Here is a 13659-nt window from a genome sequence, read left to right as displayed (position 1 = left end):
TAAGTCAATCTTTGAATAAACAGACGAGCCTTGTAGTTGATCAAATAAGTCGTCGATTCTCAGTAGTGGGTAGCGATTCTTGATGGTAAGTTTGTTCAACTCTCGGTAGTCGATACACAACCTGAATGTACCATCTTTCTTCTTGACAAACAAAACAGGAGCTCCCCACGGTGATGTGCTTGGTCGAATGAAACCACGCTCTAAAAGCTCTAGTAATTGGCTTTGCAGTTCTTTCATCTCGCTGGGTGCGAGTGTGATGAACCGAAAAATTTCAACTAATTTAAACCAATTCTCTTTATGATTTAATATTATATAAATATACATATATGTATGTATATATATATATTATAAGATGTACAAGTAAAAACGACTTTCCTACAGTAAAACATTAATTGCTACCGTAAAAATGACTTTGCTACAGTAAAACACTATTTGCTACAGTGAAATCGTATTTTGCTACAGTGGCGAAAGATTGTTATGCCACCGTTTCTGAAGTAAAGACAAAACTGACCGATGTCAAGAAATGTTTTGGATGCGGGAAGTCTGGTCACTTTATAAATCAATGCCCTGATAAGGAGAAGAACAAAGAACCCGCACGTGGGAGGGCATTTAATGTTAGTACCAGTGAAGCACGTGAGGATCCTAATCTTGTCACGGGTACGTTTACCGTTAATAATCAACTAGCTTCTATTATGTTTGATACGGGTGCTGATAGAAGTTATATGTGTAAAGACTTTAGTTCTAAACTAAAATGTGCATCATTACCTCTAGACGATAAATATACTATAGAATTAGCTAATGGTAAACTGATAAAAGCCGATAAAATTTGCCATGGTTGCGAAATGAATCTCGCTGGTGAAACCTTCAAAATCGATTTGATACCCGTAGAATTAGGAAGTTTTGACGTAATTGTTGGCATGGACTGGATGTCCAAAACAAAAGCGGAAGTTGTTTGCGCTGAGAAAGCAATTCGCATCCCTCGTAAGGATGAAACTTCATTAATGATTTATGGGGAGAAGAGCAACTCAAAGCTGAACTTTATCAGCTGTATGAAGGCCCAGAAACTTATAAGAAAAGGTTGTTATGCTATTCTGGCACACATAAAGAAGATCGATACTGAAGAAAGAAGCATTAATGATATGCCGGTTGTAAGAGAATATCCCGGAGTATTTCCAGAAGAATTACCGGGGCTACCTCCACACAGATGTGTAGAATTCCAGATTGATCTCATACCAGGAGCCGCACCTGTAGCCCGATCCCCATATAGACTTGCACCTTCAGAAATGCAAGAATTACAAGACCAGTTGCAAGAATTATCGGACCGTGGATTTATTCGTCCCAGTTTTTCACCTTGGGGTGCTCCTATTCTGTTCGTCAAGAAGAAGGATGGATCTATGAGAATGTGCATAGATTACCGAGAATTAAACAAATTAACGATCAAGAATCGGTACCCATTACCGAGGATTGATGATTTGTTTGATCAATTGCAAGGATCAAGTGTTTATTCTAAGATTGATCTACGCTCCGGATATCATCAGCTGAGAGTGAAGGAAGAAGATGTTCCTAAAACCGCGTTCAGAACCCGTTACGGTCACTATGAGTTTCTAGTCATGCCTTTTGGATTAACTAATGCTCCAGCAGTATTCATGGATCTAATGAATCGCATCTGTAGACCGTATTTAGACAAATTTGTCATTGTTTTTATCGACGACATATTGATTTACTCGAAGAACAAGGAAGAATATGAGCAACACTTAAGACTGGTACTAGAGATACTCAAGAAAGAATAATTGTACGCAAAATTTTCGAAGTGTGATTTCTGGTTACAAGAAGTACAATTTTTGGGCCATGTTGTCAGTAAACATGGAATTAAAGTTGACCCCGCCAAGATCGAAGCCATTAGTAAATGGGAAACCCCGAAGACTCCAACACAAATTCGCCAATTCTTAGGTCTTGCTGGTTACTACCGAAGATTCATTCAAGATTTCTCTAGAATCGCCAAACCCTTAACTGCATTGACTCAAAAGGGAAAGAAGTATGATTGGTCCACGGAACAGGAATCCTCATTCCAGTTATTAAAGAAGAAGTTAACGTCTGCACCCATTTTGTCATTACCGGAAGGAAATGATGATTTCGTGATCTATTGTGACGCTTCGCGCCAAGGTTTAGGATGTGTATTAATGCAATGCACAAATATTTATCGCATATGCCTCACGACAACTAAAAATTCATGAAAAGAACTATACGACGCACGATTTGGAACTTGGAGCAGTAGTTTTTGCACTCAAAATATGGAGACACTACCTATATGGCACCAAGTGTACAGTGTACACTGACCATAAGAGTCTTCAGCATATTTTTGATCAAAAACAACTCAATATGAGGCAACGTCGCTGGGTAGAGTTGTTAAACGATTACGATTGTGAAATCCGTTACCACCCCGGAAAGGCTAATGTTGTAGCTGATGCCCTAAGTCGAAAAGAAAGAGTAAAACCTCTTAGGGTCCGAGCTTTGAATATTACAATTCATACTGATCTCACAAAGCAAATTCAAGCAGCACAGTTAGAGGCTTTAAAAGAAGAAAATGAAAAAGGCGAAATGAGCAGAGGGTTAGAAAAACAGCTTGAAGAAAAAGCCGATGGAACCCTGTATTTTGCTGATAGGATATGGGTACCAAAACATGGTAATCTAAGGCAACTAGTACTGGATGAAGCACACAAAACGAGGTACTCAATTCACCCAGGAAATGAGAAAATGTACCACGATCTCAAGAAGTTTTATTGGTGGCCTAATATGAAGACAGAAATTGCTACTTATGTAAGCAAATGTTTGACGTGTGCAAAGGTCAAAGCTGAGCACCAAAAGCCGTCAGGATTACTGCAACAACTAGAAATTCTGCAGTGGAAATGGGAAAGAATAACCATGGATTTCATTACGAAATTGCCAAGGACTACAAGTAGTCATGATACTATTTGGGTGATAGTTGATCGTCTAACTAAATCAGCTCACTTTCTACCAATAAAGGAGACAGACAGTATGGAGAAATTAGCACGCCTATATTTGAAGGAAGTAGTTTCCAGGCATGGTGTACCTATCTCCATCATATCTGATCGTGACACCCGATTCACATCACGTTTCTGGCAGTCATTACAAAAAGCATTGGGGACTCGATTAGATATGAGCACCGCTTATCACCCACAGACAGATGGTCAAAGTGAAAGAACAATACAAACATTGGAAGACATGTTACGGGCATGCGTGATTGACTTCGGAACCAGTTGGGATCGACACTTACCGTTGGCAGAATTTTCATACAATAACAGCCATCATACGAGCATCAACGCAGCGCCATTTGAAGCACTTTACGGTAGAAAGTGCAGATCTCCTATCTGTTGGAGTGAAGTAGGAGAAAGACAACTTACTGGACCAGAAATTATTCACGAAACCACCGAAAAGATCATTCAAAAACAACAGCGATTGAAAACGGCCATGAGTCGCCAAAAGAGTTATGCTGATGTAAGAAGAAAACCGCTAGAATTTCAAGTGGGCGACAAAGTCATGTTGAAAGTGTCACCATGGAAAGGCGTTGTACGATTCGGTAAACGAGAAAAGCTAAGTCCTAGGTACGTAGGACCCTTTGAAATCACCGAAAGAATTGGAGCAGTTGCTTATCGATTAAGGCTACCACAAGAACTTAGTAGTGTTCACAACACATTTCACGTGTCAAATTTGAAGAAATGTTTAGCTGAAGAGGATGTCATAATTCCTCTTGACGAAATACGAATCAATGATAAACTCCATTTTGTCGAAGAACCTGTTGAAATCATGGACCGTGAGGTCAAACAATTAAAACAAAGCAAAATACCGATAGTTAGAGTTCGTTGGAACGCTAGACGAGGACCCGAGTTTACTTGGGAACGTGAGGATCAAATGAAGCAAAAGTATCCACATTTGTTCACTGATATCGCTCATGAAACAGGTACTACTCAAAATTTCGGGACGAAATTTTCTTTAACGGGGAGGTATTGTGATGAACCGAAAAATTTCAACTAATTTAAACCAATTCTCTTTATGATTTAATATTATATAAATATACATATATGTATGTATATATATATATATTATAAGATGTACAAGTAAAAACGACTTTCCTACAGTAAAACATTAATTGCTACTGTAAAAATGACTTTGCTACAGTAAAACACTATTTGCTACAGTGAAATCGTATTTTGCTACAGTGCTACAGTAAACACTATTTGCTACAGTAAAACACTATTGCTACAGTAAAATACTATTTGATGTCGACGAACTAGCAAACAAAAACAGAAAAGGCGGCCATGCGATCGCATGGCAAAAATACTAAAAACTCATGCGATCGCATGAGCTACAGTAAATCGAAAAGTACTATAAAAGGTCAGTTTTGCTCGACGTTTTTTTTTCATTCTTATTCTGTACTTAAAATTTATATTTATAATTTTAATTATAATTTTAATTTTCAGTTTAATAATAATAAAGTATATTCGAGGGTATTTTTAATTCGGGTTTCAAACCGTTTTAAAATAAGGAAATATTGGGTATTGTTCGGGGTATTGTTCTTGAATCCAAGGCCAACCATACAGTCGTCTACCATCATTACGTCTACGCAATTTGCCTGCAATATTGAGTCTCAATATTGAACTGTGAGTTATAGTCTCCCTTTTTAAATACTTTAAATATTTTTGGGCTGAGAATACATGCAATTTATTTTAAACGCAATAAGACACAAGTACATACAAAATTCTACACTGAGTTAAACCGAAAATCCCTTAGCTTTGGTAACTAGTAGCTGCCAGTACATAGGATATGGACTGGTGGGCGCGAATAATTGTATATGGATCCATAGGGCTTGACATCCCCGTCCGAGCTAGAGCGCTAGCCTTTTAACGGACGTATGTTATTTGAGTTTAAGACACGTTGGTTTGCGTGTATTAAAACGAATGGGGTAATTATCACTATAGCGTTAAGTTTAGTTACCAGGGTGCTCTGTTACGTAGAATCTATTGATAAACTTTTGATGAAATCTTGTGGTCTATCTTTATATATGTTTATGACTCGAGCAATTAAACCTATAACTCACCAACATTCGTGTTGACTTTTTAGCATGTTTTATTCTCAGGTCCTTAGAATGCTTCCGCTGTGATGTGCTTGTTGCCTGCATGGAGTCTCTCATGCTTTGTACAAAGTTTATTGCATTCAAAATAAAACTGCGTTGTGTAATAAATAATTGGACTGTGATGTCAATCTGTAAATTAAAGACTTATGTATTTCGGGGTTTTGCTTATACATAAGCACTCGCCCACATGTTTATAACTTTCTATGTTTAGAAAGTCACTTATTTTAATGAATGCAATATTTTATCAAAACGTATCATATAGAGGTCAAAACCTCACTGTGGAATCAATGATTAATGTGCCGCGTCAATAGCGATTTTGACGGGTCGTTACAGTTGGTATCCGAGCTTGAGGTCATAGGGAACCAGAAATTACATTATTGTGTTTAACTGGTAATTGTTAGGATGCATTAGTGAGTCTGGACTATGACCATATCTGTTTTTCCTGATTTTTGCTTATTATTTGGTCAAAAACATTATATGTGATATATTTATATGCTAACGTAATTGTTGTTTCAATTATGTGATAGATGACTTCCTCTAATCCTATCATTTTGTACGACTCGGAATCGGACACTGAATCTATTCTATCCACAACTGAAAAGGGCGTTCCAATACCTATTAAAGAAGAAATTGTGTTAGCCGGGGAATCTCAACTCCCGGTAAACCCAGAGGAGGTTCCAGCTCCACCCAGCTTTAGTTTTCCGGAGCCACAGTATCGTTGGCATGGACCCATGATCCCTGGAGTAAACGAGGATCGTCCATTTCTAAACAAATATGGACATTGGTCCAGATATACCGCCGACGGGCGGGTTGTGCCGATTACGCCTGGCAGATTTCGGTTCATGACCACCGGTACATATTCTTGCAGTTCGTCATCATATTCTCCTACACATGACTCAGACAGTTCGTCATCAGACGAGATCAGTAAGGAGGAGGATTTCGCTAATGAAATAAAAGAGATCACTAAGGAGAAATTCCAACTTGCTATAGATAATAAAAACAACCACAATAATAAAATGTCCTTAGTTATTAAAAAAGAACAGGACCATTCGATCCGTAACCACCCTTATTGTATTAAACCCACTGAGACAACGGGTACCTCAAAACCCCAACTAAAAATAAAATACACTGCCAGAATGTCTGTCGGACCATGTGCACACAAACAATTGGCAGAGAGAACCAAATGGGAAGAAGTTTCTGATAGTTCTGAATGAACGACCTCGCAACCATAAATCTTCCATGCGCTATTTTATTGCTTATGTGTGCTACTCTATCTTGTTATGTAAAATAAGCATATGTAAAATATCAGTATTGTATGGTATTGTATTATTTTGGTTTATTAATAATAAATGCATGGAATGATTATTTGTATTATTACTACTTCTTATTATTATTAGTACATAATAATGTAGTAACTCGCTATAATTTTTCATAGTGGAATATTATTAGGATTTTAGTAGTTAATTCCTGGTACTAGCTATTATGTATGAACTTAACGGGTAGGTAATACCCTAGAAATAATTATAAAATGCTAATAAGAAGAAAAGGCTTTTATAATAATCGGTTCATATTATTAATATGCTACGATTAACTATTGACAACTCATTTTACCTATAATATTCTATATGATTAAATTATATCTGTTGTGTTTATTTAAGAAACATGTCTCAAATGTCGGATGCTGAGTTTGAGCAACTAGTCGAGAAACGTGTGAATGAAAGAATTGCTGCAACCGAAGCAGCAAAAGCAACAGCCGAAGCAGCAGCCAAAGCAACAGCCGTAAACACAAACTCACGAAACGGATGCTCATACAAAACTTTTCAAGGATGCAAACCACAGACGTTTAGTGGAACCGAGGGACCAGTCGGTCTAACCCGATGGTTTGAAAAGATGGAGTCCGTTTTCAAAATCAGTAATTGTGCGAACGGAGACAAGTCAAAGTATGCTTCGTGCACGTTGCAAGACGGTGCACTTACTTGGTGGAACAATTATGCTAAAGCGGAAGGAATAGATACGGCATATGATATCTCTTGGGAAGAACTGAAAAAGATGCTAATCGAGGAGTACTGTCCTCGAAACGAGATCAGAAAAATGGAATCTGAGTTACGTAATCTACGGGTTATCGGCGCGAATCTCAATAACTATGAAAAGCGTTTCATGAAACTAGCCTTGTTGTGTCCCGAATTGGTGCCAAATGAGAAACGAAAGATAGAAATGTATATTGACGGTTTATCGATCAATATCAAAGGAAATGTTACATCATCCAAACCAAATACGATGCAGGAAGCCATGACAATGGCACACCAACTCATGGACCAGATCACAGAGAGTTCGATTAAGGCACCAATTACCGAAGTCAAGACAACTGAAGGAAAGAGGAAATGGGAAGACTATAAGGGCAAAAGTACTCAACTGAAGAAACAAGAAACTTTTAAAGGTAAACAAGATGGGGCAACTGCAAGTCCAAACTATAAGGGACCCCATCCGTTCTGCAAAAGATGTTACACACATCATGCAGGTTATTGCCAAGTGGTCTGTGATAAGTGCAACAAGAAAGGACATGTGGCGAAAGATTGTTATGCCACCGTTTCTGAAGTAAAGACAAAACTGACCGATGTCAAGAAATGTTTTGGATGCGGGAAGTCTGGTCACTTTATAAATCAATGCCCTGATAAGGAGAAGAACAAAGAACCCGCACGTGGGAGGGCATTTAATGTTAGTACCAGTGAAGCACGTGAGGATCCTAATCTTGTCACGGGTACGTTTACCGTTAATAATCAACTAGCTTCTATTATGTTTGATACGGGTGCTGATAGAAGTTATATGTGTAAAGACTTTAGTTCTAAACTAAAATGTGCATCATTACCTCTAGACGATAAATATACTATAGAATTAGCTAATGGTAAACTGATAAAAGCCGATAAAATTTGCCATGGTTGCGAAATGAATCTCGCTGGTGAAACCTTCAAAATCGATTTGATACCCGTAGAATTAGGAAGTTTTGACGTAATTGTTGGCATGGACTGGATGTCCAAAACAAAAGCGGAAGTTGTTTGCGCTGAGAAAGCAATTCGCATCCCTCGTAAGGATGAAACGTCATTAATGATTTATGGGGAGAAGAGCAACTCAAAGCTGAACTTTATCAGCTGTATGAAGGCCCAGAAACTTATAAGAAAAGGTTGTTATGCTATTCTGGCACACATAAAGAAGATCGATACTGAAGAAAGAAGCATTAATGATATGCCGGTTGTAAGAGAATATCCCGGAGTATTTCCAGAAGAATTACCGGGGCTACCTCCACACAGATGTGTAGAATTCCAGATTGATCTCATACCAGGAGCCGCACCTGTAGCCCGATCCCCATATAGACTTGCACCTTCAGAAATGCAAGAATTACAAGACCAGTTGCAAGAATTATCGGACCGTGGATTTATTCGTCCCAGTTTTTCACCTTGGGGTGCTCCTATTCTGTTCGTCAAGAAGAAGGATGGATCTATGAGAATGTGCATAGATTACCGAGAATTAAACAAATTAACGATCAAGAATCGGTACCCATTACCGAGGATTGATGATTTGTTTGATCAATTGAAAGGATCAAGTGTTTATTCTAAGATTGATCTACGCTCCGGATATCATCAGCTGAGAGTGAAGGAAGAAGATGTTCCTAAAACCGCGTTCAGAACCCGTTACGGTCACTATGAGTTTCTAGTCATGCCTTTTAGATTAACTAATGCTCCAGCAGTATTCATGGATCTAATGAATCGCATCTGTAGACCGTATTTAGACAAATTTGTCATTGTTTTTATCGAAGACATATTGATTTACTCGAAGAACAAGGAAGAACATGAGCAACACTTAAGACTGGTACTAGAGATACTCAAGAAAGAAGAATTGTACGCAAAATTTTCGATGTGTGATTTCTGGTTACAAGAAGTACAATTTTTGGGCCATGTTGTCAGTAAACATGGAATTAAAGTTGACCCCGCCAAGATCGAAGCCATTAGTAAATGGGAAACCCCGAAGACTCCAACACAAATTCGCCAATTCTTAGGTCTTGCTGGTTACTACCGAAGATTCATTCAAGATTTCTCTAGAATCGCCAAACCCTTAACTGCATTGACTCAAAAGGGAAAGAAGTATGATTGGTCCACGGAACAGGAATCCTCATTCCAGTTATTAAAGAAGAAGTTAACGTCTGCACCCATTTTGTCATTACCGGAAGGAAATGATGATTTCGTGATCTATTGTGACGCTTCGCGCCAAGGTTTAGGATGTGTATTAATGCAACGCACAAAAGTTATCGCATATGCCTCACGACAACTAAAAATTCATGAAAAGAACTATACGACGCACGATTTGGAACTTGGAGCAGTAGGTTTTGCACTCAAAATATGGAGACACTACCTATATGGCACCAAGTGTACAGTGTACACTGACCATAAGAGTCTTCAGCATATTTTTGATCAAAAACAACTCAATATGAGGCAACGTCGCTGGGTAGAGTTGTTAAACGATTACGATTGTGAAATCCGTTACCACCCCGGAAAGGCTAATGTTGTAGCTGATGCCCTAAGTCGAAAAGAAAGAGTAAAACCTCTTAGGGTCCGAGCTTTGAATATTACAATTCATACTGATCTCACAAAACAAATTCAAGCAGCACAGTTAGAGGCTTTAAAAGAAGAAAATGAAAAAGGCGAAATGAGCAGAGGGTTAGAAAAACAGCTTGAAGAAAAAGCCGATGGAACCCTGTATTTTGCTGATAGGATATGGGTACCAAAACATGGTAATCTAAGGCAACTAGTACTGGATGAAGCACACAAAACGAGGTACTCAATTCACCCAGGAAATGGGAAAATGTACCACGATCTCAAGAAGTTTTATTGGTGGCCTAATATGAAGACAGAAATTGCTACTTATGTAAGCAAATGTTTGACGTGTGCAAAGGTCAAAACTGAGCACCAAAAGCCATCAGGATTACTGCAACAACCAGAAATTCCGCAGTGGAAATGGGAAAGAATAACCATGGATTTCATTACGAAGTTGCCAAAGACTACAAGTAGTCATGATACTATTTGGGTGATAGTTGATCGTCTAACTAAATCAGCTCACTTTCTACCAATAAAGGAGACAGACAGTATGGAGAAATTAGCACGCCTATATTTGAAGGAAGTAGTTTCCAGGCATGGTGTACCTATCTCCATCATATCTGATCCTGACACCCGATTCACATCACTTTTCTGGCAGTCATTACAAAAAGCATTGGGAACTCGATTAGATATGAGCACCGCTTATCACCCACAGACAGATGGTCAAAGTGAAAGAACAATACAAATATTGGAAGACATGTTACGGGCATGCGTGATTGACTTCGGAACCAGTTGGGATCGACACTTACCGTTGGCAGAATTTTCATACAATAACAGCCATCATACGAGCATCAACGCAGCGCCATTTGAAGCACTTTACGGTAGAAAGTGCAGATCTCCTATCTGTTGGAGTGAAGTAGGAGAAAGACAACTTACTGGACCAGAAATTATTCACGAAACCACCGAAAAGATCATTCAAAAACAACAGCGATTGAAAACGGCCATGAGTCGCCAAAAGAGTTATGCTGATGTAAGAAGAAAACCGCTAGAATTTCAAGTGGGCGACAAAGTCATGTTGAAAGTGTCACCATGGAAAGGCGTTGTACGATTCGGTAAACGAGGAAAGCTAAGTCCTAGGTACGTAGGACCCTTTGAAATCACCGAAAGAATTGGAGCAGTTGCTTATCGATTAAGGCTACCACAAGAACTTAGTAGTGTTCACGACACATTTCACGTGTCAAATTTGAAGAAATGTTTAGCTGAAGAGGATGTCATAATTCCTCTTGACGAAATATGAATCAATGATAAACTCCATTTTGTCGAAGAACCTGTTGAAATCATGGACCGTGAGGTCAAACAATTAAAACAAAGCAAAATACCGATAGTTAGAGTTCGTTGGAACGCTAGACGAGGACCCGAGTTTACTTGGGAACGTGAGGATCAAATGAAGTAAAAGTATCCACATTTATTCACTGATATCGCTCATGAAACAGGTACTACTCAAAATTTCGGGACGAAATTTTCTTTAACGGGGAGGTATTGTGATGAACCGAAAAATTTCAACTAATTTAAACCAATTCTCTTTATGATTTAATATTATATAAATATACATATATGTATGTATATATATATATATTATAAGATGTACAAGTAAAAACGACTTTCCTACAGTAAAACATTAATTGCTACCGTAAAAATGACTTTGCTACAGTAAAACACTATTTGCTACAGTGAAATCGTATTTTGCTACAGTGCTACAGTAAACACTATTTGCTACAGTAAAACACTATTGCTACAGTAAAATACTATTTGATGTCGACGAACTAGCAAACAAAAACAGAAAAGGCGGCCATGCGATCGCATGGCAAAAATACTAAAAACTCATGCGATCGCATGAGCTACAGTAAATCGAAAAGTACTATAAAAGGTCAGTTTTGCTCGACGTTTTTTTTTCATTCTTATTATGTACTTAAAATTTATATTTATAATTTTAATTATAATTTTAATTTTAAGTTTAATAATAATAAAGTATATTCGAGGGTATTTTTAATTCGGGTTTCAAACCGTTTTAAAATAAGGAAATATTGGGTATTGTTCGGGGTATTGTTCTTGAATCCAAGGCCAACCATACAGTCGTCTACCATCATTACGTCTACGCAATTTGCCTGCAATATTGAGTCTCAATATTGAACTGTGAGTTATAGTCTCCCTTTTTAAATACTTTAAATATTTTTGGGCTGAGAATACATGCAATTTATTTTAAACGCAATAAGACACAAGTACATACAAAATTCTACACTGAGTTAAACCGAAAATCCCTTAGCTTTGGTAACTAGTAGCTGCCAGTACATAGGATATGGACTGGTGGGCGCGAATAATTGTATATGGATCCATAGGGCTTGACATCCCCGTCCGAGCTAGAGCGCTAGCCTTTTAACGGACGTATGTTATTTGAGTTTAAGACACGTTGGTTTGCGTGTATTAAAACGAATGGGGTAATTATCACTATAGCGTTAAGTTTAGTTACCAGGGTGCTCTGTTACGTAGAATCTATTGATAAACTTTTGATGAAATCTTGTGGTCTATCTTTATATATGTTTATGACTCGAGCAATTAAACCTATAACTCACCAACATTCGTGTTGACTTTTTAGCATGTTTTATTCTCAGGTCCTTAGAATGCTTCCGCTGTGATGTGCTTGTTGTCTGCATGGAGTCTCTCATGCTTTGTACAAAGTTTATTGCATTCAAAATAAAACTGCGTTGTGTAATAAATAATTGGACTGTGATGTCAACCTGTAAATTAAAGACTTATGTATTTCGGGGTTTTGCTTATACCTAAGCACTCGCCCACATGTTTATAACTTTCTATGTTTAGAAAGTCACTTATTTTAATGAATGCAATATTTTATCAAAACGTATCATATAGAGGTCAAAACCTCACTGTGGAATCAATGATTAATGTGCCGCGTCAATAGCGATTTTGACGGGTCGTTACAGCGAGTCTGTAAGGAGCACGAGCTATTAGTGCAGCTCCGGGTACAAGATCTATTTGAAATTCAACGGATCGATGTGGGGGTAATCCCGGTAATTCTTTTTGAAATACATCGGGAAATTCTTTTGCGACGGGAACATCATTGATGCTCTTTTCTTCAGTTTGTACTTTCTTGACGTGTGCTAGAACAGCATAGCAACCTTTTCTTATTAGTTTTTGTGCCTTCAAATTACTAATAAGATGTAGCTTCATGTTGCCCTTTTCTCCGTACACCATTAAGGGTTCTCCTTCTTCTCGTACAAGGCGAATTGCATTTTTATAACATACGATCTCTGCTTTCACCTTCTTCAGCTAGTCCATGCCAACTATTACATCAAAACTCCCTAACTCTACTGGTATCAAATCAATCTTAAATATTTCGCTACCCAGTTTAATTTCTCGATTCCGGCATATATTATCTGCTGAAATTAATTTACCGTTTGCTAATTCGAGTAAAAATTTACTATCCAACGGCGTCAATGGACAACTTAATTTAGCACAAAAATCTCTACTCATATAGCTTCTATCCGCACCCGAATCAAATAAAACGTAAGCAGATTTATTGTCAATAAGAAACGTACCCGTAACAAGCTCCGGGTCTTCCTGTGCCTCTGTCGCATTAATATTGAAAACTCTTCCGCGGCCTTGTCCATTCGTGTTCTCCTGGTTCGGGAAATTTCTAATAAGTGGCCCTGTTTTCCACATTTATATCAAACTACATTGGCATAACTTGCTCCGACACTACTTGCTCCGCCATTACTCGTTCCGACACCATTTGTTCCTTTCGTTCTATTAACTCCTGGTCCATTGACCTCACACTTCGCTGCGCTATGACCATTTCTTTTACACTTGTTGCAAAATTTGGTGCAGAACCCCGAGTGATACTTT

The sequence above is a fragment of the Rutidosis leptorrhynchoides genome, chromosome 11 (genome assembly GCF_046630445.1).
Source record: "Rutidosis leptorrhynchoides isolate AG116_Rl617_1_P2 chromosome 11, CSIRO_AGI_Rlap_v1, whole genome shotgun sequence".
Classification (NCBI taxonomy): domain Eukaryota; kingdom Viridiplantae; phylum Streptophyta; class Magnoliopsida; order Asterales; family Asteraceae; genus Rutidosis; species Rutidosis leptorrhynchoides.
Note: the sequence above shows the minus strand (reverse complement) of the source record.